Here is a 27,297-nt window from a genome sequence, read left to right on the forward strand (position 1 = left end):
GGCCATCCCCCACTGCACTCCCTGGCCACAGCAGAGAGCTGGCCTGGAAGAGGGGCAACCGGGACAGAATCCGGCGCCCCGACCGGGGCTAGAACCCGGTGTGCCGGCGCCGCAAGGCAGAGGATTACCCTAGTGAGCCGCAGGGACGGCCTGTAACTGTCCTTTGAGCGCTACGTGTATGTTTAATATAATAGCAGATAACGTTAATTGCTCGTTATGATTGGTTAGCTTTACCGCCACACACACACAAAAAAATACTAAAACAGATAGCCTATACTGTCCCTACCCACACTTCCACCCGTGCTGGGTAAGAAATTATTTCCCATCACCATTCTAGTAGTAACCACGGTGTTGCTTTTATGCCTACTGCTAGATTGGTAGTGTGTGTTCAACCCAGTCGTCCATTCCCACAATATTTCCTTTTCTAAAAAAACTATTTATTTGAAAGGCAGAGTTATAGAGAGGGCAGAGGCAGAGAGAGAGAGAGAGAGAGAGTCTTCCATCTGCTGTTTCACTCTCCAGATGGCTGCAACGGCCCGAGCTGCGCTGATCCAAAGCCAGGAGCCAGGAGCTTCTTCTGGGTCTCCCACGCAGGTGCAGGGGCCCAAGCACTTGGGCCATCTTCCACTGCTTTCCCAGGCCATAGCAGAGAGCTGGATCCGAAGTAGCTGGGTCTCAAACCAGCGCCCATATGGGATGCGGGAATAGCAGGCGTCAGCTTTACCCGCTTCTCCACAGCGTCGCCCCCACAGTGTTTCTACTCTGGCCCAGAGTCTGTTCCCAGATGCCGGTGTTTGGGTAAGAGCTGGGGGTTGGGAGGAGGTAGGCAGCAGGGAAGAGAGGACTGAACCTCTTTGCAACCCTAGATCAGGGGAGAGGATGGAAGTCATCTAAGGGCGTCCAAGGAGAGCTGGCGGGAAAAATCACCAGAACAAAGCAGTCTTGCTGCAACCGAGAGGGTCCTGGCCTTTCCTGCTAGGGTAAACCTGGGGTCTTAGGAGGGGCGCGTGGGCTCCTACAGGCGCAGTCAGAATAATTTGCTCCTAAGTGTGTGACTTTAGGAAACAGCTGCTGTCATTCATGCCAGGGGACTGCACTGGGCCTGGGAGCTGGTGAGAGTGGCCATGCCCCCTCACCCGAGGCCTCGCTGAGGATCAGGAGGGAGGAGAGCGGAAACCATCACAGAGGAACCAGGGGACTCATCTGAGGGCTTCGTGGCAAAGCCACAGCGCTGCTGCCCAAGCATGAGGGCAGCTGGGGGAGGGGCAGCCCAGGGCCAGGGACCCCGCAGGGCAGCCCAGCCTGCTCGAGCCATTACTTGTCTTCTAATGCCCTTATCTTCCAATGCCCAAGTGCAGCCTCAGTTTCGCACAAAATGTTCCTGACCTAGAATTCCTTCTCTTCTAGGCCATCAACCTGCCGCCAGTAATAGTGAATGCTTTAGGCTCCAGGTTTTCCAAGGCAAAAACGTCCCTCCTCAGCAGGCTTTTTCTTGTTAGAGTTCTCCTCTTTCGCTTAAAGGCTGCCTTTAAAATATCAGGCCACAGCAAAAACAGATTCAGGTACCCAGAGGCCACCTTGATGTGCACTTGTAAAGAAAACGTTCTCTCCCACACTTGCCTCCTCTCCTTCTATGGGAATGGCAAGGAATTTTCATTTATTTATGTATTTTTATTATGTATTTTTAAGAACATGTATTTATTATATAATAAATATTTAATAATATATTTATTATGTATTTTTAAGAATATTTCTTTACTTATTTGAAAGGCAGACTTACAGAGAGACAGAAAGAGGTCTTCATCCACTAGTTCACTCCCCACATGGCCGCAACAGGCAGGGCTGAGCCAGGATGAAACCAGGAGCCAGGACTCCCATCTGGGTCTCCTGCGTGGGCGGCAGCGGCTCAGGAACTTTTCCGTCATCTTCCACTGTTTTCTCAGGCGCTTTCGCAGGGAGTGGGTTCAGAAGCGGAGCAGGCATTGCTTGAACTCGTACTCTGATAAGGGATACAGGTGTCGCGAGCCATGGCTTAATTCACTGCACCACGACGCCCACGCCTAGGTTGGTCTTCAAACAGAAAGAAATTTTGATCGCTATTTCAAGTAGAGTTGACAAAATAATAAGTGACATTGGGCTTTTTCTCTCTCTAATGGTATTTGGCCTTCACTTGTGTTTGTAGCCTCTGGTTTGTTTGAAGTCATCCTTTAGGAACTTTTAAGGCTTTCCTCTGAGAGATGCAGAAACCAAGCCAAACCAAGAAGTGAGTGCTCGGGAAGAGGGAAGAGAAAGGGGCTGAGGCTCTGTTGAGACTCTGTCTGCAAACCAAGCAGTCAACAGCTATTCAGCAAGCCCAGGGCCAAAAGTCCCTGCTACCCCATGCAGTTCTTGCCGCTAACACAGGAGCTGCACCCCTAGGTAAAGGAGAATGGGTTCCCAGCATGCCTTGAACCCCACATCCGAGCAGTCCCCGCAGAGCCCTCAAGTGCAGCTCCTTCCCCAGTGCCCCAGCTCCGAGCCCCAGGTAGGGCAGCTCTGGTGGTGGCAGTAGCCGCTGCCCTTGTGCCAGGAGAGCCGCGCTCCGTCCTGGGATTACAGTAATTATGGTGATTTATGCCTCCAGAGTGAGAATTAGCAATCTGGTGAGGTAACTAAAAATGAATGCATCTCCTCTCAGAGCTCGCTCCACCCAGCTGAGCCTCCAAATAAAGCCAGCATATGGGGCAATTAGGAGGCCAAACGCCTGCTCTCGAAACACAGCAGAAAGACAGAGTTCAGGGGCCCGGGTTCCCCTCCTGGTTCAGTGATGAGCACAAGTCCCTAACAAGCACCCTCTTTGCCTCACAATAGTGTGCAGAGTCTGAGCCCTCCCATAAACACAGCCTGTGGTTCAGCTTTCAAAGCAGTTGGTTCCAGGACATCACCACTTTACTGGTTTTATTGCAGAGTGGCTGATGGAGAGGATGGGGGAAGTGAGGATAAAACATCACATGGGCGTATGTGCGGCAAGGTTTTTTTGTTTTTTCTTTTCTTCTTAGTCATATATTTACTTTTACATGACCCAGAAGGACTCTGTCTTCCCGGACTCCCACAGCCGACTTGAAATGTTGATGTGAGTAGAATTTCTATAAGAGTATATGGAAGCCGGCGCCGTGGCTCAATAGGCTAATCCTCCACCTTGCGGCGCCGGCACACCGGGTTCTAGTCCCGGTTGGGGCGCCGGATTCTGTCCCGGTTGCCCCTCTTCCAGGCCAGCTCTCTGCTATGGCCAGGGAGTGCAGTGGAGGATGGCCCAAGTGCTTGGGCCCTGCACCCCATGGGAGACCAGGAAAAGCACCTGGATCCTGGCTCCTGCCATCGGATCAGCGCGGTGCGCCGGCTGCAGCGGCGGCCATTGGAGGGTGAACCAACGGCAAAGGAAGACCTTTCTCTCTCTGTCTCTCTCTCTCACTGTCCACTCTGCCTGTCAAAAAAAAAAAAAAAAAAAAAAAAAGAGTATATGGAAGAGGGGCCGGCGCTGTGGTGTAGTGGGTTAACGCCCTGGCCTGAAGCACCAGCATCCCATATGGGTGCCGGTTCGAGACCCAGCTGCTCCGCTTCCTGTCCAGCTCTCTGCTATGGCCTGGGAAAGCAGTAGAAGATGGCCCAAGTCCTTGGGCCCCTGCACCAGTGTGGGAGACCCGGAAAAAGCTCCTGGCTCCTGGCTTCAGATTGGCACAGCTCCAGCCGTTGCAGCCAATTAGGGAGTGAACCATCGGATGGAAGACCTCTTTCTCTCTCTCTCTCTCTCTCTCTCCCTCTCTCTCTCTCTCTCCCTCTCTTCTCTCTTCTCTCTGTGTAACTCTGACTTTCAAATAAATAAATAAATCTTTTTTTTTAAAAAAAAGAGCATGTGGAAGATACAGTGGCCTGATATTATTGATCATCCTCACTCCAGGAGCGCATACAGAAATTCCCAAGGTAGTATCAGTCCACCCCCATGGACTGGGACCTAGACAGGTTTCTCGTGGCATACAGATTAATTCAGGTCACACTGTCAGTTATTTGGAAATTTGGATGTAGACACAATATTCATTCACCTGTATTTCTCATAGTTTTAGAGTTGAAATAAGAGATAATGGAATGAAATCCTTGCATCAGAGTCTATCATTATTTGAAATGGTTTCACTCCCAGATCTCAACATCTGAAGTTGTTCTCACTGAACTTTCTTTTCTTTTTCTCTACCATTGAGTCTCTTGGTGTGTCTACATCTCTCTACCCTCTCCTCTCCTCTCCAAACCATCAACACTCTTAATTTCACTTACATTTCCTACTGGTCTAGACCTCATTCTAAGCCACTTGGAATTTGCAAACAAATGCCAAGGAATTCTTCCCTCTGTGGTTTTCTCCTGTCCCTCCTGTACTCGCCACAAGCAGTTCCTAATGCCCTGTTCCCCCCTCCCAAGATCCTGCTGATGGAACTGGCACGGATTCACAATCAAACCTCACCTGAGCACCATGTGGGCTTTTTAAGTTCATTGTATCTGTATGTGTGTGTGTTTTAAGGTTGATTTATTTATTTGAAAGGTAGAGTTACAGGAGTGAGGAGATATATATATATATATATATATAGAGAGAGAGAGAGAGAGAGAGAGAGAGAGAGGACTCTTCCGTCTACTGGTTCACTTCCCAAATGGCTGCAACAGCTGGGGCAAGGCCAGGCCAAAGCCAGAAGCCCAGAACTCCATCCAGGTCTCCCACATGGTTGACAGGGACTCAGGCATTTGGGCCATCTTCGGCTGCTTTGCCAGGTGCATTAGCAGGGAGCTGGATCAGAAGTGGAGCAGCCAGGATGGAAACCAGCAGTCAAAGCGGATATGAGTATGACCTGCCGCACCACAATAGCCCCGACCTGAGCTCTTCTTAATGATGGTTTTCCATACAGTTGACCCAAGACTACTCAGCTCTCAAGTCCAAAACCCCACCAGACTCATTCTCTGAAATCTCCCCTCCCACTTAAAGGGAAGCTGGAGGCATCTGATAATCCCCAAGCCTCACCCCTGCCCTCACCTCCATCTCACGGTTACTGCGTGTCTCCAGCTGAGTTCTCTTCTGTCTCTAGGAACGTGTCTCTTTCCAAAGCTCAAGCCTCCAGCGGACTCTTCATCTTCTTCCCTCCCTGACAACGTCTCTTATTGCTCACGTCCGCACCCCTTTCCTCTCACTTGACTCCTCGCCCTCTTCCTACAAGCATGCTCGCTCCCCGCCAACCTAAAAACAGGAAATCCTCTGTCTGCTTCTCCCTCCAGCTACGGTAGAGCCAGAGTTTGCCAAGAGTGATCTATACTCAAAGTTCTACTTCCACGCCAGCCCCAGCTTTTCCCCTAGACCATTTGCTTCTACCTCCGTGATGTCATTCATTTATGTCCTGATTTATGCAACAGCTGTCTGTTGAGACTCACTGTGTGCTAGTAATTGCTGACACCTCTCTCGGAGAGTTTGCCAGTTACCTCCTAACCAGGTGGTTCTCAAACTGGGAGTCACATCAGGGTCACGTGGGACCATTTACAACAGACAAGGGAAGTGCCTGGGTTTGATTCCCTGCTTTGGCTCTTCCTGCCAATGCAGGCCCTGGGAGGCAGTGGAGACGGCTTTGGTAGTTAGGTTCCTGCTGCCCAAGGGAGACCTGATTGTGTTTTCCAGCTCCTGGCTTCATACCCAGCCCAGCCCGAGCCACTGTGGCCATTTTGAGAATGAACCAGTGGACGGGAGCTTTGTCCATCTTTTTGCCTGTCTCTGTCTTTCAAGTGAATAAATTCTTGAAAAGTTAAGTTTTAAAAATAAAAACATGGGGGCCGGCACCACGGCTCAATAGGCTAATCCTCCGCCTTGTGGTGCCGGCACACCGGGTTCTAGTCCCAGTCGGGGCACCGGATTCTGTCCTGGTTGCCCCTCTTCCAGGCCAGCTCTCTGCTGTGGCCTGGGAGTGCAGTGGAGGATGGCCCAAGTGCTGGGGCCTGCACCCCATGGGAGACCAGGATAAGCACCTGGCTCCTGCCTTCAGATCAGCGCGGTGCGCTGGCCGTAGTGCGCCGGCTGCGGCGGCCATTGGAGGGTGAACCAACGGCAAAGGAAGACCTTTCTCTCTGTCTCTCTCTCTCACTGTCCACTCTGCCTGTCAAAAAAAAAATTAATAACAATAATAATAAAAAAACATGGATTCCAGATGCCTACCCTGAGATAATCTGCGTTTATTGGTGTGGGTTTGACTTTGGCATCAGGACTGTTTTAAAACTCCACCGATGGTTCTGAAGTGCAACAAAGTTTGGGACCACTGTCCTAACCTCCTCCTGTATGTCTCTCAGCCTCAGCGCTGTCGACATTTGAGTCAGGATCACACTTTGGAGTTGGGGTTTTCCTGTGCATCGGAATGTTGAGCGTCTTCCCTGGCTTCTGTCTAGACGCCAGCAGCAGGCACACACACGTAGCTGTAATGTAATGTCACTAGTCTCTAGGCTTTGCCAAATATCCCCTTGGGGGCAACCTCAGCCCTGATTGAGGACGGCTGCCCTCCTGCCTTCTGTTCTCACCCTGCTTGACCCGTCTGTAGAGTCGTGAAACCCCTTCTGCAAAAGACTTGCCTTTCATTTAGATTTCATAATGCTGTGCTGTGTGACTCAGCTTGTGAGACATATTGATGTTCAAAACATGTTTACAGAATGGACCTAGAAATGTTCTCACCTCTCATTGGCCACTTATCTGCAAGGGACCATAGAAACATAAACTTTACAGTATGCAGCTGGGCATTTAGCCAAAGACCTGTGTTACTGTACTTTCAGCTCTTACTTTCCCCCACTTTCTTCTTCCTTTGGCTGAAAGTACAGATATTTTAGTGTTGAGCCACTTTTTAAAAATTTTTTTATTTGACAGGTAGAGTTATAGACAGTGAGGGAGAGAGACAGAAAGAAAAGTCTTCCTTCCATTGGTTCACTCCCCAAATGGCTGCTACGGCCAGCCCTGCGCCGATCCGAAGCCAGGAGCCAGGTGCTTCTCCTGGTCTCCCATGCGGGTGCAGGGGCCCAAACACTTGGGCCATCCTCCACTGCACTCCCGGGCCACAGCAGAGAGCTGGACTGGAAGAGGAGCAACCGGGACTAGAACCCGGCGCCCATATGGAATGCCAGTGCCACAGGCGGAGGATTAACCAAGAGAGCCACAGTGATGGCCCCAGCCACTTTTGACCATGGAAACAAAGGCAAGACCCTGAGCTCAGTAAGACAAACAGGTAAGAAGAACCCGAGTCTCACTCCCAGAGCCACCGTACCAGCTTCCACCTGAACTACGCGAGAAAGAAAGGAATGCACATCTGTCTGAAGTCACCGTCACTTGGGCGTCACTAAGTTAAGAGCTGAGTCTACATGCTGATAGACCCAAATAGGTTCCACTATCTCTGGCAGCAGCTCTCAAATCTTCATCTCTAGCCCCTATAACCTCAAGCTCCAATCCTACATTTCAGCTACCTGATCAGTGCTCCAGCTGGATGTTTAATGAGGATATAAACTTTAGTTATCTGTAAAGCCAAGGTCAGAGTGGGCTTTTGTCACAGTGGTAGAGATACCACTTAAGATGCCCGCATCCCTTACTAGAATGCCTGGGTTAGACTCCCAGCTCCACTTCCAAGTCCAGCTTCCTGCTAATGTGTACCCAGTGGGGCAGCAGGTAATGGCCCGAATACTTGTATCAGTGCCACGCACATGGAAAAGCTTGACTAAATTCCCGGTTCTTGACTTTGGCCAGGCCCTAACTTTTGTAGGATTTGTGGAGTGAACCAGCAGATAGAAAATCTCTCTCCCCCCAAACCCACCCCAGTCTCTGTGTGTCTCTCTCTTCTCTGCCTTTCAAATAAAATGAAAATAAATTTTTAAAAATGTTTTAAAACTGGAGCCGGAATCTCCTTGGTATCCTTGACAGGCATTCCAAAAAAAAAATCAAAATTACAAATTCTTTGGACTTTGATATTTTCAGTTCGGCCCCTGGAAATATCAAAGGAGATATGTTTCTCATCTTGTAGAGACACCAACTAATCAGGCTGTTAGGATTATATTACAGGTACTGTCAAGATGTGAAGTGGTGTTAAATTTTAAGTTATGATAATGTAAAATGCTACAGATACAAATGTCCAAAAATTAAAAAGTCTAATGATCTTGCATTACCCAACATGGTTATCTTAATGAGAAAGGCCCAGACGCCGTGGCTCAATAGGCTAATCCTCCACCTTGCGGCGCCGGCACACCGGGTTCTAGTCCCGGTTGGGGCGCCGGATTCTGTCCCGGTTGCCCCTCTTCCAGGCCAGCTCTCTGCTATGGCCAGGGAGTGCAGTGGAGGATGGCCCAGGTGCTTGGGCCCTGCACCCCATGGGAGACCAGGAAAAGCACCTGGCTCCTGGCTCCTGCCAGGATCAGCGCGGTGCGCCGGCTGCAGCGGCGGCCATTGGAGGGTGAACCAACGGCAAAGGAAGACCTTTCTCTCTCTGTCTCTCTCTCTCTCACTGTCCACTCTGCCTGTCAAAAAAAAAAAAAAAAAAAAAAAAAGAGAAAGGCCCAGAGGCCTAAAAGGGATACATGTTTTTTTAAATCCTACCGTAGACTTCTAGTTTCAACCATCAGAGATTAGAGATGGGACTTGAGCACCCCGTTGACTTGCATCCTTGTAAAGGCTGCCTCCGTGGTCTCCTTTACCAGAAGCCGGGGGGTAGGGAGGGAAGAGGAGCAAGCTAGGCAGCAGGAGCAGTGTGAGGCCAGGTGGCAGGCCAATTAATGGCTGCTTCACACAGCGATCTGCCATCAAGGAGCCCCAACAGCCCAGTCCACCGCAAATGGGGTTGGTTTTCAATGTGGAAATTCGGAGCTTCAGAGGCACACAGAAGTCAGCCTTTGGAGAGCCCTGGCAGCTCTGGCAGCCAGGAGTTGGGTCCCTGGAAACGGAACTGCCCTGGAGTCAAAGGACACCCAGATCAGAGCCACAGACCTTGTTGGCTCTAAGCTGAAAAGCCCTTCTCTCTGCCCAGCTTCCAAAGTAACCACCACTGCTGGGTGGACGGCCAAGTAGGGTCGGCAACACTGCAGGCAGAACTGTTAAGTTTCCTATTAGGCCACCTGCCTTTATCTGACCAGCTCCCCTCCCAGGCCAGCTGGGTAATGGAAGTCAACAGGGTGCCTTCCCCAAGGAAATTCTCACCTCCCATGTGAAGAGATGGGCAGGTCTGGGCTTCATAACTGGCAAGGCCTTAAAGCCCACCGGATTATTTTCAAGCCCTTCTGTCAGTTTCTATTTGCCTCTCAATCAGAAAACTTAGTCGTGGTTTAGAAGCAGCTCTTAGGTCCTCCAATAATGACTCTGCCCTTTGTTCTAGACCCTGTCTAGCCCACTCCAGGCCTCATTCCTTTGTAATCATAGCCTCTACTCTTACATCAGAGGCCCTACTCCCGACCTGTGTGTATTGATGGCCCTCTCCCCCACTTAATGTATGATTGTCCAGACTTGTTCCACAGACAAACCCCTCTCCCCACGAGAGACAGCAGCCCTTCTCCCAGTCCTGGCTGGGATCAGCTTTGCAGCCTCCCTCTCCCCGGTAGTGATCTCAGAAGCAGCTTTGGGCTACCACGTGATCTCAACCAACCAACTCCAAACAGCAGTTACAAGAGGAAGTCCCCAGGTCACTGAGACCCCCGCTGGCACCATCTGAGGTCCCCAAAGCCGAATCACCTCACTAACAGTGTTTACAGGAGGTGATGATGGAACAAACCAAAGCCTTCACCAGCCAGGTGGTCAACCAAATGCTGCTGCTACAGGGATCTACTTGGCTCCCCACCCAGGACATCACCACTTCAGACATCGCCCATGCCAGCGGAGAGTAACCTGTCACCCCATGTCAGCAGGAAGGAGCTCCAGAAGACAGGTCATTGTCCCTCCACCCCTCCTGGACTTTTGGGGCCAATGTAATCCCATACAACACTTGCTTTATAAAAAACAAAAGAGGGGAATGATAGTAAAATGGTACCATCTTCCTAAGCCCAGCCTGGCTTACTAGAAGTCATGTGACCAAATGGCCCAGTCACAAGCGTCAGCTCCACCCCCACCCTAACAGGATTTGCCACTCCCTCTCTTGCCACTTCTTACCTCTGCAAAGCTGTATAAGACCTGTTTTCCCAGGACAGGCTGCTGTTCTCTCTTGCACAGTGAGGCAGCCTATTGGGTTTCCCCCAGCTGACAATAAGGACAATAAGCCTTTTCCCTTAAAAACAAAAGCAAAACAAAGCAAAAAAGCAGGGCTGGCGCTGTGGCATAGTGGGTAGTAAAGCCACCACCTGCAGGGCCGGCTGCTCCACTTCCAATCCAGTTCTCTGTTATGGCCTGGGAAAGCAATGGAAGATGGCCCAAGTCCTTGGGCCCCTGCACCCATGTGGGAGACCTGGAAGAAGCTCCTGGCTCCTGGCTTCCAATCGGCCTAGCTCTGGCTGTTGCAGCCATCTGGGGAGCGAACCAGCTGTTGGAAGACCTCTCTCTCTCTCTCTCTCTCTCTGTGCCTCTCTGTAACTCTGCCTTTCAAATAAATAAATCTTAAAAAAAAAAAAGACATATCCAGTCATCTCCCAGAAGTCCATCACAAAGCTTTGCACGTGGTAGCACACAAATGTTCTTTAAACTGCTCAGGTCAAGTGGTTTGCCCAAAGCCACGTGGCTGGTTACAGCTCTTCCACTGTGTGATGGAGACTGCACATTCAGATTATATAAACTGTATTTCCTCCTTTTTTTTTTTTTTTTTTATTGGGTTGGCAATGACATAAGGACATGAACTTCCTAGGAAAAGGTAGTAATTTGGAAATTCTAAACTACCATTTAGATAACTGCTCTGCCGTTTTGAGCCTTTGGCATACCATACACTATAATTGCGTCCATGTGTCTGTGTACTACATGGTAACTAATATAAGGATTTTATATATTTTCATGGAATAGATGTAGATCTTCAAACGTGCTCTAGCATGCCTGACTCCTATGGGCCAAGAAAGTATTTAGAACACTGAGATACATTTCAAATTGAGCTTCTCAGGCCAGATTCAGAATCATTGTGTGATCGTCTAAGCCAGTTTTAAACAAATCAGAGGGTACCACCACCAGTATTTGAGCCATGTGGCCTGCCCTTTCAATGGAATGTGTATAGTCAACAATGTGTGCTCATGATTTTTTTGAAAAGACTTTGAGCCATAGGAAAAGGGAAACACACCAGTCTGTATTGGGTACACAGACGTTTCAGCCGTTGTTACTACATTCCTAGGAAGTAGGCAGGAACTGCAAGAAGCTACAAGGAGGTGAGGAGACAAGCAACAGAACCATTTGGTCAGACCCCGAGTGATGGGGCCTCACTTTTGTCTGCTTTTCAGAGCAGGGCAGCGGCAGCCTTGAACTCTATCCTCCAACTCTTTCTAAGAGCCGTAGTGTCCCAGTTTCCATGGCCTGGGCCAGTCACTCACAGCCACCTGCAAATGCCAGCCAACACTGCTGTTCACAAGGAGGCCTTTCTTCCTCCAGATCACAGGGAAACAGGCTCTTTGTGCATCACCTGAATATTTCTGTGAGCAGAAAAGAAGGATTAATTGTACCTCCTCTTGCATATTTTATATTGCATATATAATGATATGTTTTAAATGTTTATTATAGTTTTAAATTTCTGATTTTTAAAAGTTTATTTATTTGGTTTTATTTATTTGAAAGGCAGAGAGAGAGAGAGAGAGAGAGAGAGAGAGATCGAGATCTTCCATCCACTGACTGGGCCAGGCCGAAGCCAGGAACTCCACTGGGATCTCCCATATGGGTGGCAGGGAATCCCAAGTGGTGGCTTAACCACCGTGTCACAAAATCTGTTCCGATACATTTCTAAATTATTTATAATTTTTCCCTTCCCCTTTTTAGTTTTAAACTTATTTTACATAAAACAGAAAATTTCCACATTCAATTATGTTCTTGTATTCCTAGTGTTCTTTGTCAATTCTGTAATAATAATATTTTTCAGGATATTAAGTTTACATTTTTAATATTTAATTTCATTTACCATGCTTATAAGAACTGTTTAGACACTGAATTCCAGAATGTAGGTCTTTTTTTTTTTTTTAAGGTTTATTTGAAGGCAGAGCTACACAGAGAAATGGAGAGACAGAGACAGACATATCTTCCCCATTCACTGATTGATTCCCTAAATGGCCACAACACCCTAAATGGCCACAACAGCTGGGATTGACTGAGCCAAGCTGAAGCCAGGAGCCTGGAACTTCATTCAGGTCTCCCACATGGGTAGCAGAGGCCCAACTACTTGGGCCATCTTCTGTTGCTTTCCCAGGGAGCTGGATTGGAATCAGAGCAGCAGAACTCAGAATGGCGTTCCTATGGGATACTGGAGCCACAGGCGGCTGCTTAACTCACTGAGCCACAACACCAACCCCCAGAATTTAAGTTTTGCCTAGGAAATAATTTAGATGTAAAAGTAACTGCTTTGGCTGGCACCGCAGCTCACTAGGCTAATCCTCCACCTGCGGCGCCGGCACACCGGGTTCTAGTCCTGGTTGGGGCGCCAGATTCTGTCCCGGTTGCCCCTCTTCCAGGCCAGCTGTGGCCCAGGAGTGCAGTGGAAGATGGCCCAAGTCCTTGGGCCCTGCACCCCATGGGAGACCAGGAGAAGCACCTGGCTCCTGCCATCGGATCGGCGCGGTGCGCTGGTTGCAGTGCACTGGCCGCGATGGCCATTGGAGGGTGAACCAACAGCAAAGGAAGACCTTTCTCTCTGTCTCTCTCTCTCACTGTCCACTCTGTCAAAAAATAAATAAAATAAATAAAAAATAAAAGTAACTGCTTTATAAACTTTTGGTGTGTGAAAAGTAGACATTGTATGTCACTAAGTTTCTTTCCATTAATAAAGGTTTTCTGATTGTCTCATTTTCCAGCTCCCAATACTAATGAAATTGAAGAGCAAAACATGAGAGCTAGAGTGGGCATCATGTTGCAGCCCCTTAAGCTAACACTTGAGACACTGGCATCCCAAATCCCAGTGTCGGTTCAAGCCTGGCCACTCCACTTCCCTTCTAGCTTCCTGCGACTGCACCTGTACTTGAGTCCCTTTCACCCATGCGAGAGACCCAGACGGAGTTTCCTAGCTCCAAGCTTCAGCCTGGCCCAGCTCCAGCTGTGGCAGGCATTTAAGGAGTGAACCAGTAGATGGAAGACCTCTCTCTTGCTCCCCATCACTCAGCCTTTCAAACACATAAATACAGCTCTTTTTTAATGTGAGTGTTACAGATCTCATTGTGGCATTGGACTGTATTATTAGTCTTGTTTTACATGTGAGAAAACTGAAGCTCAGAGAGAGAAAATACCTTCCCCAGGGAGTTAGCTGCCAGCTGCCAGTGAACTTCCCAGTCTCCGGGAATGAAGAGGGTATCCTGGGACATTTCAGTTCCTCATCCCTTTATCCCAAGTCCTAGATTCCAGGGCCCTTCCACTAGATTCACTTCCATGCCCAGGCTGGGTCAGTAACTCTGTGCAATGAGTTACTGGTAGAACAGAACAGGGAGGTCTGTGTGGCCTGGAGGTCTGAGTCACTCCTGAGCCGAGCTGCTCACACTGCAGGCCAAGTTCACCTGGTCACCCAGATCTTAGCTCTGAGGACATGGGAAGCAGCAGCACCAAAGCACCAAACCCAGACCCTCAGCCCATGTGACACGCGCATTTCAGCCTCCGTCTCCTACAGCGTGTGGGAAGCTGGGGTTCCCACTGATGGACGTGTCCAAACAACATCCGTACCTCGGGGCATGGGTTCAGAAGGAAACGCTGCACTCTCAGCTGTGTGTCTACACTGGATTTGGGTGGGTGAAGAACCAGCCGAACAAAGCCACACCCAGGCAAACCTGTGCAGACTTGAAGAATGCGATGGAAACACAGAGGATATAGAAATTCTGAATTAAAAGCGAAGGTCATGGTCCTTAGCTCTGCTGCATCCAGAATACATAGCAGTTGCTCAGTAAACTCCTTCATTCATTCCATGTGCTACCAATGCTCAGAGACCATACAACAAATCAACAAATGTGGTTTAGTGGCATGAAGTGACTTGTCCTGTGCAACACAGCTAAGGGGCAAAGGAGGCACTTAAATTTGAGTTGTCTCCCATACTACACAATGCTACATCCCAAACTGGGAGCATTTTTACCCTTCAGCAGTGCATGTCCTACAAGTTCAGAGACCTTAATTCCCTGCTGCATGAAACAAGCACTCCTCACACCCGCCAGCCCTGCAGATGGTTCCTCAAACCCGTGCCTGCTAGCCCTAGAAATTCTCCAACCTTGAAGCACTGATAGGTCTTGCTTCTGAAGTCAGCTGTGTCAGAAGCCTGTGACATGAACACAAACATACTCAAGAAAAAAGATGATTATAGCAGGAGCTAGCAAGGGATTTAGGGGTGGGACACAGCCAGGATCCACTTTTGCTACACGCAGCGGCATGCGATGCTAATTTGATTAGGCAGCTGGACATTCCAGTGCCTAAGACCATGGAAGTAAAAACCTCGCCTTTCTCTGAGCGAAGCCACGCCAGCAATTTCTCCTCCTGAGCACATGAAGATGATTCAGGCGTGTCATTGCTTTATTCCCTTGTCACCAGAAGAATATCAGTTCAGAAGTCACACGCAGAAGTTAGAGCAAACTGTAAATGGAGGCAGAGGTGTGGTTCTCACTTGGGGAACCTTCTCCTCCCAATCCAAGTTTTCAGAAAATTCCTGCACTCCCTAGAAGGCATCTGTCACTGACTCCCCTGGCACCTGACAGCTGCTTCTGCTCCCTGGTATTTTTGGTTTTTTTGTTTACTTATTTAATTGAAAGGGAGAATGAAAGAGAAGGAGACGGAGGGACAGAAGTCTTCCATCCCCTGGTTTATTCCCCCCCAAATGCCCACAACAGCCAGAGCTAGGCCAGACTAAAGACAGGAGCCAGGAACTCAGTCCACATCTCCCACATGGGTGGCAGGGACTCAAGTACTTGGGCCATCATCTGCTGCCTTCCCAGGTGCATTAGCAGGGAGCTGGATGGAAAGATTCCAACAAACACTCTGTTATGGGATGCAGACATCACAGACTGCAGCTTAACCAGCTGCACCACAATGCCCACCCACTCCCTGGTGGTTTGAAAGCCCCCAGTTAAACTGGGGGTCCAGCTAGCAGCCCTGTCATCTCAGGAAACAGGGGGTCTGCACATGAGTGGTTGCAGTATGCATTTCATGGGAAAGTCTTTTACCTGGCAGACAGCCTAATGCTTAGTTGCTGTCCCACAACCAGGAGGTCCCTAACACAGGAAACGTGTTCATACTGGCAGGTGCCCTTGTGCCTCTTCTCTGGCCTGTGTCCAGTTTACACCTGCCTGGGAGTCAGGCCTCGTGTTTCTGCTGCACACTGGGGAAAACGCAGCCTAGGGTAGCCTCTGTTCTTCAGGTGGAAGCACAGATCCACAAGTTCAAAGACACTTCCTTACAGATCCTGGGCAGGAAGGACGCCATGAGTCAGGAGGACAGTCCTCCGTTCCCAGGTCACGCACAGCAGGAATGAAGAGTCAGGCAGGGAGAGAGCTTGTGGCCACCAGCAGTATACGTAAGGGAGTGGGGCGTGCGTACTTTACATTCAAGAACAAAGGTCTGAAGTGTCCACTTCAAGGAAGCAGTAGAAGAAGCAGGAACCCAGTGCGGTAGGCAGAAGAAATGCCTCTCAGTTCCCATCCGGCTACAGGCTTGGCCTTTTTGGGTGTGGTGTTTCACTTTTAATGCCTAAGCGGCAATCTTTACTCTGTTCTGTTACTCCTGACCAGGCAGAGCCAGCCAGACACAAATCTACTCAAATCTGTCTTGGACAATCTGAGTTCCTGGCTATATTCCAACAAGGCCCAATCCTGGGGAAAGAAAAATTCTAACCCCCAGAGAGAGATCATTTACACCTTTGGACAGACTCCCCCAGGTCTGCCAAGATGAGCATGGGGTTCCCCTGGGCTTTAGGAAAAATGAGACCTCAAACTGATCCAGGCCTCAGGGTGGCTCCAGGCACTGGTCATTCAAGCAAGCAAGTGAGCAGCGGAGCACCAAGTGTGGACTCAGTGCCGTGGGAGACTCCAGGGTGGGTCGAATGCCTGTCTACAAAGAGTTTGCAACTCACAGAGGAGACAAATCACATCACAGTTTAAATCCACCGAAGAGGCATTCTGGAAACATCCACCATGGGCAGGTGCCAAGAGAGGTGGGGAAGTGCCGGGGAGGCGTTTCAAGCAGGGCCTCTTAGCAGTGAAGTGTGGTGGGTCACCACAAACCTCCTCAAACCTGGAGGGAAGAGACTGAATTGCAGGTTGGGCTGGTCCCCCTAGGCCGGTGAGCAGTCTGCCAGGACTCTGGACACTCACGGACATCGAGAGACTGACTCAGAAATCAGAAGGCCAGGTTGGCAGCTTACAGGGGAGGCAGAGGTGGGCATTGGCACAGCGGTTAATGTGCAGTTTGGGACATCTGCATCCCACACTCAGTGCCTGGTTTCAGCCCCAGCCACGCTGCTTCTTATACAACTTCCTGCTAAAGCGTACGGTGGGAGGTAGCGGTTGATGGCTCAAGCAGTCGGGTCCCTGCCACCGGTGTAGAGACTTGGATTGCCTTAGGTCTCCTGACTTCGGCCTGGCCCAGCCCCAGCTGCTGCAGGCATTTGAGGAGTGAACCAGCAGATGGAAGACGTCTCTCTGTCATTTGAATAAAATTGAGATAAATAAATAAAATTATTATAAAAGCAATAAATAAAATGAGGGCAAAGATTCCCAGTAAGAGAAAGCTCCAGGCTGAAATACACAGGAGCCAAGACCCTGTGTGCTTTCCTTATGTGCACAGCTCTCACCGCTCACCAGGTGGGGATCTCTTCAGCTTAAGAGTCACAAGGCCATAAGCAAACTTCTCAGGAGACCAGCCGTTGTCTTCAAATTTTACCTTTCAGCATTTGGTAATATCCAGCCTGTTTAAGAATCTTACTTCTAGGAATTTATCCTACAGACATGTACACAGAAACATGCAAAACCATATTTCAGATGCACAAGAAAGCTCACTGCTGCATTGCTTATAACAGTAAAAATCCACACACCGTCCAAACACCCATCACCAGGTGTCTGAGCCTATTTTGTGTTGCTATAACAAAATTCATGAGGTTGGGTGATTTGTAAAAAATAAAGGTTTATTTAGCACAGAGTCCTGGTGGGTGTAGGGGAGCTGGCTCGTGACAAGGGACCCCTGCCTGTGTCACACGTGATGGGGAAGCAGAAAGGGAATTGGCTGCATTCAGAGGGGGTCATGCACGTGGGTGGCCTCCCTTCATAACAGTCCACTCTTGTAAGAGTTAGCGCACACCTGGAGACCAGAATTAATCCCTCCCAGGGTGTGGCCCTGAAGACCTAATTACCTTCCAGTAGATCTTGCCTTTAAAAGTTCCTCCGCCTCAACACTGCTGCACCGGAGAGCAAGCTTGAGGCCAGTGACCCTTTCCAGGCAAACCACAGCAGTGGGGGAAAGTTGAATGAATCTTGGTCCATCCATGCTGTGAACAGAAGGCAGCCAGGAAGCAGCAAAGTGTTATGAACAGGAATATTCCCTTCTTGTTGTTTCTTTTCAAAAGAATAGATACATACAGATGGATACAAACATACGTAGAGACACGTTTTTGTACATATTTAATCTGGAAACTGGAGAGAACAAAAAAGACAGCTAATTTTCTCTTGATATCCTCTTATACAGTTTAAATTGTTTTTATAATGGAGCATCTGTTCTCCTTAAATATTTTTAAAACTATTTTTTAAAAAAATTCTATCTACAGGGCTGGCATTGCATAACGGATTAAGCTGCCGCCTACAAAGCCAGCATCCCATATGGCCACCAGCTCAAGTCCTGGTTGCTCCACTTCTGATCCAGCTCCCTGCTAATGTGCCTGGGAAAGCAGCAGAAGGCTCAAGTCTTTGGACCCCCACCCATGTGGGTGAATCTCCTGGCTCCAGCCTGACCCAGCCCTAGCCCCAGCTGTTGCAGCCATCTGGGGAGTGAATCAGCAGATGAAAGATCTCTCTCTATATATATATCTGCCTCTCTCTTCCTCTCTCTGTATCTCTGTCTTTCAAGTAAATAAAATAAATCTTAAAAAATAATTCTATCTGCCTGGGAACAGGCATTTGGCCTAGCAGTCAAGATGCCACTTGGGATACCCCTATTCCACATCGGAGTGCCTGGGTTCGAGTCCTGGCTCCCTCCCAATCCCAGCTTCCTGTTAATGAGCACCCTGGGGGGCAGCAGTGATGGCCCCCATGGCAGACCTGGATTGGGTTCCCAGCTCCTGGCTTTGTCCTAGCCCAGCCTCAGCCACTGTGGGCACTTGGAGAATGAACTAGCGGATGAGAGCACTCTTCCTCTCTGTCTCTCAAATAAAATCAATAAATTTTTAAAGATTTATTTATTTATATATTTATTTGAGAGGTAGAGTTACAGACAGTGAGAGGGAGAAGCAGAGATAAAGGTCTTCCATCCTTTGGTTTACTCCCCAGATGGCTGCAATGGCCAGAGCTGCGCCAATCCAAAGCCAGGAGCTTCTTCCCGGTCTCCCATGCGGGTGCAGGGCCCAAGGACTGGGCCATCTTCTACTGCCTTCCCAGGCCATAGCAGAGAGCTGGATTGGAAGACGAGTAGCTGGGACTAGAACTGGCGCCCATATGAGATGCCAGTGCCGCAGGCAGAGATTTAACCTACTGTGCCATGGCGCCGGCCCCCTAAAATAAATAATTTAAAACAATTGTAGCCACTGATCTTTCTTCAGAGTAAGATCTGCCCAACATCTGCCCCACCTGACTATTGTCTGGGTCCTTAATTACCCAGTGACTTTGCCGTTGAACATAATAGGCCTTGGAGAATTGGGACTCCAAGACCCCTGCATGCCCACAGGTGTCAGGGGGAGGGCTCAATCACTTGACCCTGCTGCAGTGGATGAGCTATGTGGTTATTTGTTTCTTCCTGGAAATGATGAGCAGAGACCTGGGCCAATTAAGGAAGACAAATGCCCATATTTTTACTTTTTATTTTTAATCACATATAAAAAAATTGCTTCTATGTATGTTCATATTGCATAATGTCCATTTAGGGTAAACACATCTATCTCTTCAAACATTTAACATTTCACACAGCAAATGCACCTTTTTAATGCTCCTTCTGGCCTTCCTAAAATGTATTGCAAAACAAAAAATAAGGAACAAGTAGGCATTGTTGAATGGCTATGGCGTTTCAGTTTTGCAAGATGAAAAGAGGTCCCTGGACAGATGGTGGTGATAGTAACACCCTCTTGGGCATGTACTTCACACCACTGAACAGCACACTGAGAACTGGTTACTACGGTAAATTGCATGCTGAGTATTCTATCACAATTGTTTTAGAGGCATGCAGAACGCTATCCGGCCGTTCAACTTCACTTACTAAGTCACACTTCACACATCAGCCAAGTAAAAGCAAATAACACTACAATAAGACAAAAGCAAAAGCCCTAGCTGCCCTCCCCTGTTAGAAACATTGTATCATTCAGCAGAATCAAAGATAGCTGCCTCCTTTTTGGCAAATCAGGCCCCCACTCTCTCCAGAACAGTCCTTGTGTATAGGAGGGCTGCAGAAAGTTCATGGAAAATGAGCACTGTCTTGCACACTCACGGTCTTCCAACTTTCCTGTATTGACTCAGCTCTAAAGAGGTCTTTTCTACCTATTGCAGGGTAGTATTTTAAAGGGAAATATGTTTGCAGGACGCTAGCAAGAGAGCCATTTGCGGTCCTCTCATAAAAGACCAGGACAAATGCAAATTAATTGCAAGCCCCTGAGGATGATACATGAATAATGCAGCAAGGTGCAGAAAAATGAAACTGGCCGTTCCCCAGGGGCCTGAACTTCTCATGTCACAGGAGGGTACCTGACAGAACTGATTGCTCCCATGTTTTCTCATCAGTCACTCATTAACATCTGATTGTCTGGCCAAGTCACACAGGAGATGCCGGACTCTTGCCAATTGAGAAAAACCTGGAAGATGAGGCAAATTCTGCATGTAAAAGAAGCTTAGGGGGCGACACTGTGGCCTAGTGGGTAAAGCCCCAGCTTGCAGTGCCAGCATCCCATATGGGTGCCAGTTCAAGTCCCAGCTGTTCCACTTCCAATCCAGCTCTCTGCTGTGGCCTGGGAAGGCAGTGGAAGATGAACCAAATGCTTGGGCCCCTGTGCCCACGTGGGAGACCCGGAAGAAGCTCCTGACTCTTGGCTTCCAAACGGCCCAGCTCCAGCCATTGTGGCCATCTGGGGAGTGAACCAGTGGATGGAAGACCTCTCTCTCTTTCTCTTTCTCTCTGCCTCTCTGTAACTCTGCTTTCAAATAAATAAATCTTAAAAAAAAAAAAAATAGAAGCAGCAGCATCTTACTGAATGCAGCCACAGAACCTGGTGAGTGAAAGGCAAGCTGGCGCTCACGCAGCCTTTATCCTGAGGTCCAATCCACATGTGGCCGACTACAGGGCAGAGAAAGACTTCTGTCTGCAGAACTTCTGGAAACACTGCAAGGAGGAGACACCTGGAAAGCACCCTTTGAGACGACAACAGGCTTGAACCCGCATCCCCTCCTGAGACCAGCTGTTCCCTTGACTGCTACAAGGACGTTCCTGACTCCACTGATTTGAGCCTCAGTGTTGCCATCTGTAAAGTGAGGTAACAGCAGTGCCGACTTCCCATGTCTGCCTGAGGGTTGAATGAGTCATCTCCAAGAAACTGATGAGGTTGCACGCGGCGCATGGTGCTCAGCCAGGGTTGGAGACGCTACCATCCCAGTCCTCACCCTCAGGATTCAGCGTTTGCAGCTGCACTTGCCCTCACGAGGCCAGCCCTCAGCCAAGCCCTTCTTCTTGGTCATTATTGCTCATTTAGGACTATTTTCTTTGGCTCCTGTTTCTGTCTAATCCACAGATTTTTTTTTCCATAAATTACCCAGTTTACTTTAATAGCAAGAGCCTAACAAGGTCATTTTCACAACCTCCCTATCTCGTTAGCGATCAGCAAACTGGATGCCACGCGATCTAGTGGTGATTACGGTGTTATTTACAGAATAGCCGACCTTGAAAAGCTGTTTTTGGGAGGCCAAGGTGATTGAGCATCCAAGGTTGCCTGGCACTGAGGGTTTCCTAGGACATAGGACCTCCAGTGCCAAAACTGGGGGAGTCCTGTGCCAGCCGGGGTCAAGCAGTCTCTGCAGGCACAAGAGCGTAATGTAGTCTCTCAAGCCTGGGTTCAAATTCTGACTCTGCCTTTGCCTAACTGTGTAACAAAGGACATGTCACTTAACCTCTCTGGGCCTCAATCTTCTCATCTGTAAAAGAGAGATAAGAAAAGAACCTACGGGGCCAGCCTGAGGTGCAGTGGGTTAAAGCCCCAGTCTGCAGCGTCAGCATCCCATATGGACGCTGGTTTGAGTCCCAGCTGCTCTACCTTTGATCCAGCTCTCTGCTGTGGCCTGGGATAGCAGTAGAAGATGGCCCAAGTCTTTGGGTCCCTGCACCCACGTGGGAGATCCAGAAGAAGCTCCTGGCTTAGGATCAGCGCAGCTCCAGCCATTGCGGCAAACTGGGGAGTGAACCAGCAGATGGAAGCCCTCTCTCTCTCTGCCTCTGCCTGCCTCTCCTTCTCTCTCTGTGTAACTCTGACTTTCAAATAAATAAATAAATCTTAAAAAAATAAAAAAAAAGCACAAGCCAAGCACACAATATAATCTCTGCGGCTCAGACAACCTAATGGGTTTTGTTTGTTTGTTTAAGATTTATTTATTTATTTGAAAGGCAGAGTTACAGGGAGGCAGAGGCAGAGAGAGCGAGAGAGGTCTTCCATTCTCTGGTTCACTCACCAAATGACTGCAATGACCAGAGCTGCGCCGATCCAAAGCCAGGAGCCAGGAGCTTCTTCCTGGTCTCCCACATGGGTACAGGGGCCCAGGCACTTGGGCCATCTTCCACTGCTTTCCCAGGCCATAGCAGAGAGCTGTATTGGAAGTGGAGCAACTGGGACTCAAACCAGCATCCATATGGGATGCCAGCCCTGTAGGCGGCAGCTTTGTCCACTACACCACAGCGCCAGGCCCATAAACTGTTTCTATAACTGAATTTTGTTCGTTACAGTGTCTCCCTTTTAACTGGAAGTACAAAAGCAGAACAGGCCAATATTTTGTTCCCCCAAACTGGAAGTTCAGACTTAGCCTTGGGTGTTGTCCTAATTTTATCCCAAGTCACTGATTGACATAGTTTGTACGGAGTACAAGTACTCCCAAGCAAGCTGCAAACCACAAATCAAGAAACATCCGATTACCATTGCCACACTGGGCTAGACACACAGATCAGGACAATGTAGAAATATTTTCAACACACATTTAAAAAAGAAAGTTTCCTTATTAGCCTTTCTTTAACTAGGAAATTCCATTTTCAGAACCTTCTGTATTCCCAAACACGCTGCAGTTTCTCAAAGTGTTCTTGGCCAAGGAAGTCAATTCTGGGCAGCACACGCTCTTCTGCAGCCGGCACCAGCCACCTCCCACTTCCCTGCTGTGTTAGACTCGGGAATTTATTCCTGCCCCCAGGTGCGGAACAGGTGAGAGCAGGTCTGGATCTACGAAGGTGAAGTCTGTTTGTTTGTTCCCCCTGTGGGACTCCTCCAGCAACTCAGACAAACCCACTTTCATTAGTGGGTATTTCCCACTTCTGAGTGTGAAGCCGTCAGACCCTCTGCCAGGGCAGCTGGAGCCTCTGTAAGGGCACAACGTGAGCTTTCAGGGCAATTCACACCGGGGTGGTGCTGGGGGCTATTCTGGACGTGCGGATTCACAGCTCTCTGGCAGCTCACAGGGAGACACAAAGTCCCTGGTCCTCCATAAGGGGCTCCTTTTGGCTAGATCAGTGATGTCTTGCCTCTCTCTCTCTCTTTCTCTCTCTCTCTCTCTCTCTCTCTCTCTCTCTCACACACACACACACACACACAGAGTGATTTGCTACCTTTCCATTTACATCAGAGGGGAAATAAGGACGACGAGGCCCACACCCCCAGGACTGGCAGGCAGGGACCAGGCAGCTCCCCGCTTTCACTTCCCTACCCACACCCTCCCCAGCTCTTCCGCTTCCCTCCCCAGCAGCGCTGAGAAATTGGCTCTGGTTCTTAGACTGCAAACAGGCCTCTCCTCCAGGGATCTCAGGTGCCAGGGTGAGAACTTGAGAGAAGCCCCAACTTAAATTAGGTTGCATGGCTGCCTCCTGGGCTGGTCTCAGGAAACTAATGGAGTAAATACTGTCTGGGTGGACGGCCTCTCCTATGGCTACTACGTACTAACAGAAGGGAAACAGAGACCCTGCCGATCCCAGGAAGAGACAGCAGGGTCACCAAGGGTGGTGCTTATGTTTTTAAATTATAATTTATTGGGGCCAGTGCTGTGGCACAATAAGTTAATCCTCTACATGTGGCGCCAGCATCTCATATGGGTGCTGGTTCTGGTCCCGGATGTTCCTCTTCCAATTCAGCTCTCTGCTATGGCCTAGGGAAGCAGTGGAAGATGGCTCAAGTGCTTGGGCCCCTGCACCCACATGGGAGACCTGGAAGAAACTCCTGGCCCCTGGCTTCAGATAAGCCCAGCTCCGGTCATTGCAGCCATTTGGGGAGTGAACCAGTGGACTGAAGACCTTTCTCTCTGTCTCTCCCTCTCGCTATCTGTAACTCTGCCTCTCAAATAAATAAATAAATAAAAGTTTATAGTTTATTTTAAAAATTAATGTATTTGGGCCGGCGCGGCGGCTCAATAGGCTAATCCTCCACCTAGCGGTGCCGGCACACCGGGTTCTAGTCCCAGTCGGGGTGCTGGATTCTGTCCCGGTTGCCCCTCTTCCAGGCCAGCTCTCTGCTGTGGCCAGGGAGTGCAGTGGAGGATGGCCCAAGTGCTTGGGCCCTGCACCCCATGGGAGACCAGGATAAGCACCTGGCTCCTGCCATTGGATCAGCGCGGTGCGCCGGCCACAGCACAGCGGCCATTGGAGGGTGAACCAACGGCAAAGGAAGACCTTTCTCTCTGTCTCTCTCTCTCTGCCCACTCTGCCTGTAAAAAAAAAAAAAAAAAATAATGTATTTGAAAAGTAGGGAGACAGAGAGAGATCCTCCATCCTCTGGCTGTCTTCCCAAATGCCCACAACAGCCAGGGCTGGGCCAAGCAAAAGCCCAGAGCCAAGAACTCCATCCAGGTCTCTGACGTGGGTGGCAGAGACTCATGTACGTGGGCATGGTCGACGGCTTCCCGGGCACATTAGCAGGGAGCTGGGACTCTAACCCACACTCCGATGTAGAATGCAGGCATCCGAAGAGATGGCCAAACCTGCTGCACCACGCCAGACACCCACTTCCTGACTGTTTTCCAAACTTGTGCAGAGGGCAAGCCCCACCTCCTACCTCCCACGTTGTTGATCTCCTGGAGAGAAATTTTGAAGTGTGCTAGTAAAACTAAGGACAGCAACAATCGGAACTCAGAAATCACACCAGACCATGGTCGTCCACACTCCCAGCCCCTAAACATTTTCCATTCACAGATCCTTTCATCAACTATTGATTTGAATTTCATGACAAACCTGTGAGCTGTTAGGAGTTATTCATCCCACGTCACTGCGGAGGGAGCTGACATGTTCAGAGAGTTAAGTAAGCTGTCTGAGGTCGCTCAGCTGGGAATTGGTGGAACAGGGACCCAGGTCCAGGCCTCCTGGCTCCTAGTTCAAAAGGCCTAACCCTGTGTTGTAGCTCAGGTCCTTCCCCAGCCCGATCTCTGTGGTCGGCAAATGGAGACCACATGGCTTGGATCAGCTGGGGGAAGACGTGGGACCGGCCTTCCCACTGGAGCCTGCGGACTGTGTGCTCGCTAACAGCCTCGTTATGATGATTAAATCATCCCATGCTCATGACAGATTGGAAGACTGGGAGGCAGGTGGACAGTGAACTCGAGTGTGCCTCTGGGACAGCCCCGCCAATGTGAGCCATCCATCATCAGGAGCTGGCAGGGCCACCAGGCTCCGCTGAGGCCTCTGGGAACAGGACAGTTGGGGGCCCTGATGAGCCAGATGCTATCTCTCCACCATTTGCATCTAAAACTCCTCATTTCCTGGCCTGGATTGATGGACCAGGCACACAGGGCTGCAATAATGGGGTTGGCACTTTCAGTTTCTCTCTGAGCCCTATTTAGGGCAGCCTCCCGGGGCCAGTTCCCCAAAGGTTAAATGACTTTAGGTGACAGGAGAAATAGAATTAGGCAACTTGGCCGAGGGATGTTGGTGGCCTTTGGAGGGCAATTTAGCAGAACCTACCAGACTTTTAAAGAAATGAATTTATTCTACAACATTTTCTGTCTTGGGACAAATGAAATATGCATGGGGAATTTACTGTGGCATCTGTCCATGCACTGAGCAGACATGCCAAACTATCGCCCTCATGAGCTTTCGTTCCAAAGAGGGAGTGTTTATTCCTTCTCTCAACAAATCTTCACTGAGCCCTCACTAGGTGCAAGGCTTTGTCCCAGAATCAGCTTGCCAGATAAAACGCAGCCTGCCCGGCCAAATCGGAATTTCAGATAGTCAACAAGACTTTTTTTCAGTAACTCTATCTCCACATGGCCCACCCTCTGGGGACATACATGTGGGACACACTTACACTAAGAAATTATTCATTATTTATCTGAAATTCAAATTCAGCTGGACAAACTGTATTTTTTTACTTGCTAAATCTGGCCACCCTACTCTCAGAATATTGTTTACAGGAGCAAAAGTTTGGACGTAGCTAAGTGTCCATCCATTGGGGAACTGTGACGCAAGCTATGGTTAAATCCAAACAAAAGGGAATTGTGACTTCTAAGATGTACAGTTAGGTAAAGGAGGAAAGTTCAAATTAGCGTGTAAGTTACCCTACCATCTGGTAAAGAAGAATAAATATGGGAATATGCACATACATCTCATTAAAGCATCAACTCTGGGGGTGCCCAGTGCTGGTTAGCAGTGCTGTCTCTACAGAAGTGTGAAACAAGAACACATGGGCCAGGGGTCCCCTGCATACCTCCTGCGGTACCTATTGGATTTTGAGATACAGCCAGATAGTACATGTAAGCAGACCATTTACCTCTCTGTGTGTTTTCAGACACTTTGGCCGATGGGGCTGTGAGACTATCGGACAGAGCAGCCAAGGGCTCCTTGAGGGTCTTTATCAGTCAGGATGTTGGGGTCATCCCAGAGCAGGAAAAAGGACAGAATGACCTGGGAGGGTCATCTGAGGTCAGCACAAAGAACTGCAGATGTAGACGGACACACACTCGGGATGCGCTATAGAATTTTCAAGACCCAGTACAAAATGTGCGGCTCCTCATTCATAAATTAATTTTAATGTATTTATTTGAAAGGCAGGGTGATGCAAAGAAAGAGAGAGCTCTTCCGTCAGCTGGCTCGCTCTGCAGATGGCTGCAACGGCTGCATCTAGACAGGGCTGAAGCCAGGAGCCGGGAACGCCGGCTGGGTCTCCCACATGGGTGGCAGGGGCCCAAAACTCAGCCATCACCTGCTGCTGCCTTTCCAGCTCACCTTAGTAGGGAGCTGAATCAGAAGTGGAGCAGCCAGTACTCGAACCAACACTCTGACATGGGATGCTGGCGTCCCAAGGGGCGGCTCACCCCCGTGCGCCACAGGGTCCTCCCAAGCACAGTGCACAGCCGACAGAGCCAGCTCGGCACGCATGCGCGGGCAGTTCTGCTGCAGGACAGCCCAGCTCTGCAAAGCGGAGGGGACACACGGCTGCGGCCAGGCTTCCCCACACAGACCAGCTGAGAACCTCATTCCTCACGGAGCCGTTCGCCGCACGCACCTCACTCCGCTCAGCTCAGAAGAGAAACCAAAGCAATAAAATCAGCATAAATCAAAGCCGACCGTGTTCATAAAACGGATCCAGAGGGTCGGTGTGGCAGGCAGGCCATTAGAATCCAGACAGCTTTAGTATCTGCCCGGAGCGATGACACAAATTGCTGTCAGAGGTGCCCCAGAGCTCACACGAAATATGCCTCCCATTTCATTTAATTCCCATTTCCCCGGCAGTGAGTTATTAACTGGCCGAGCCCGAGCCCGTGGAGCTGTTGTCCTTGTGTGAGCCTGATGACCAC

At 49.4% G+C, this 27,297-nt stretch overlaps 1 long non-coding RNA gene across 3 annotated transcripts; it reads right to left on the reverse strand.

The window, feature by feature from the left end:
• Positions 1–415: 415 nt before the first annotated feature.
• On the reverse strand, positions 416–27,297 carry LOC138846069 (uncharacterized). Of its 3 annotated transcripts, none has more exons than XR_016224000.1 (4): positions 27,006–27,297; positions 17,493–17,627; positions 1,781–1,999; positions 416–862 (listed from the first exon to the last, which is right to left on the reverse strand). It is a non-coding gene; the product is annotated as an uncharacterized LOC138846069 (long non-coding RNA). The 3 variants fall into 3 exon arrangements; XR_011383450.2 differs by lacking the exon at positions 27,006–27,297 and adding an exon at positions 24,740–25,022; XR_016224001.1 differs by lacking the exons at positions 17,493–17,627; positions 27,006–27,297 and adding an exon at positions 5,051–5,188.

The sequence above is a fragment of the Oryctolagus cuniculus genome, chromosome 17 (assembly GCF_051225735.1).
Source record: "Oryctolagus cuniculus isolate XC-2025 breed Fujian yellow rabbit chromosome 17, ASM5122573v1, whole genome shotgun sequence".
Lineage (NCBI taxonomy): Eukaryota > Metazoa > Chordata > Mammalia > Lagomorpha > Leporidae > Oryctolagus > Oryctolagus cuniculus.